The sequence below is a fragment of the Cebus imitator genome, unplaced genomic scaffold (genome assembly GCF_001604975.1).
Source record: "Cebus imitator isolate Cc_AM_T3 unplaced genomic scaffold, Cebus_imitator-1.0 Scaffold197, whole genome shotgun sequence".
Lineage (NCBI taxonomy): Eukaryota > Metazoa > Chordata > Mammalia > Primates > Cebidae > Cebus > Cebus imitator.
Window position 1 is genome coordinate 1,563,244 of NW_016107512.1, and position 1,760 is coordinate 1,565,003.

At 45.9% G+C, this 1,760-nt stretch overlaps 1 protein-coding gene across 2 annotated transcripts in view; it reads left to right on the forward strand.

The window, feature by feature from the left end:
• The window catches only part of BICRAL (BRD4 interacting chromatin remodeling complex associated protein like), a 56,738-nt gene that overhangs the window by 3,836 nt on the left and 51,142 nt on the right, over positions 1–1,760 (forward strand). Inside the window, exon 1 of one of the 2 annotated variants that reach the window (XM_037745306.1) lies at positions 480–653. The exons of the other annotated variant lie outside the window; for it this stretch is intronic. The gene's annotated coding sequence lies outside the window, so the exon portion shown is untranslated. Of the gene's footprint in view, positions 1–479; positions 654–1,760 lie in introns of those variants that run through there. 2 annotated transcript variants of the gene reach the window in all.

Below are 1,760 nucleotides of genomic sequence, written 5' to 3' on the forward strand. Positions count from 1 at the left end.
TCAAATACAAAAAATTAGCTGGGCATGGTGGTGCATGCCTGTAATCCCAGCTACTCAGGAGGCTGAGGCAGGAGAATTGCCTGAACCCAGGAGGCGGAGGTTGCGGTGAGCCAAGATCGCGCCATTGCACTCCAGCCTGGGTAACAAGAGCGAGACTCTGTCTCAAAAAAAAAGAAAAAAGAAAATATATTTCAAAAATGAAGGCAAGGTAGACACTTTTTTGGGGGAGGGGGACAGAATCTCTATCGCCCAGTGCAGTCACACAATCATGGCTCACTGCACCCTCAACTTCCCCAGGCTCAGGTGATCCTTCCACCTCTGCCTCTTGAGTAGCTGGGACTACGGGCGAGTACCACCATGCTCAGCTAATTGTTTTATTTTTTGTAAAGATGGGGTTTTTCCATGTTGCCCAGGCTGGTCATAAACTCTGGACTCAAGGAGTCTGCCCACTTTGGCCTCCCAAAGTGCTGGGATTACAGGCGTGAGTCACCACGCCCGTTTCACACTCTTTAAAGATATGTCAAAACTGAAAGAATTCATCAGCAGAGAACTGCACTACAAAAAATATTAAAGGATTCCTTTCAGGAGAAGTAAAATGATACCAGGTGGAAATCTGAATTAAGAGAATGAAGCACACTGGAAATAGTAAATATGTGAGTAAAAATAAAGTGACGACGGTTCATTTTACCTTCAATAGGTCAGGAAGTAAAAATGTGATTTTGAAGACGGCAACTGTTCTATAGTTCCTGTCTGCTTGAAATCTCTCAGTAATCCCTTTGCTAACCTCAGTACCTTTTAGAGATAAATTTGTTTGTAAATTATTGGGAGATTATGACTCATGTTATACCAAGTTAATACAAGTAAAGCAAATGTCAGTAGTTTTTTGGTGAGGTATCTTGTATTGACTGTTAGTTGTTTTGTTTTTTGAGACAGGGTCTCACTTTGTCACACAGGCTGAAGTGCAGTGGCACGATCTCGGCTCACTGTAGTCTTGACCTCCCAAGTTCAAGCCATCCTCCTGCCTCAGTCCCCCCAGGTAGCTAGGACTACAGCTGTTTACCACCACGCCTGGCTCAGTTTTTTGTATTTTTTGTAGTGGCATGGTTTCACCATGTTGCCCAGGCTGGTCTCCAACTCCTGAGCTCAAACTATCTGCTGCCTGCCTCGGCTCCCAAAGTGCTAGGATTAGAGGTATGAGCCACTGTGCCAGGCCTCTTGGTGGTCTTCCAGAGTTTCAGCTTATTAGTCAACATCTTCACTAGGCTATATATACCTATACATATGTATACGGATGCATATGTATAGGTATATAAAATATATATATAGCGTATGTGTGTGTGTATATTTGAGACGAAGTCTCGTTCTATTTCCCCGGCGGGAGTACAGTGGCGCAATCTCGGCTCACTGCAGCCTCCGCCTCCCAGGTTCAAGGGATTCTCCTTCCTGCCTCAGCCTCCTGAGTAGCTGGGATTATAGACATGCGCCACCATGCCCGCTGATTTTTGTATTTTTAGTAAAGATGGGGGTTTCACCATGTTGGCCAGGCTGGTCTCAAACTCCTGACCTCAGATGATCCACCTGCCTCAGCCACTAGGCTATATTTTTGAAAGAAAAAAGAAAAGAGAATCGGGCCGGGCGCGGTGGCTCGCGCCTGTAATCCCAGCCCTTTGGGAGGCCGAGGTGGGTGGATCACGAGGTCAAGAGATCGAGACCATCCTGGTCAACACGGTGAAACCCCGTCTCTACTAAAAATACAAAAC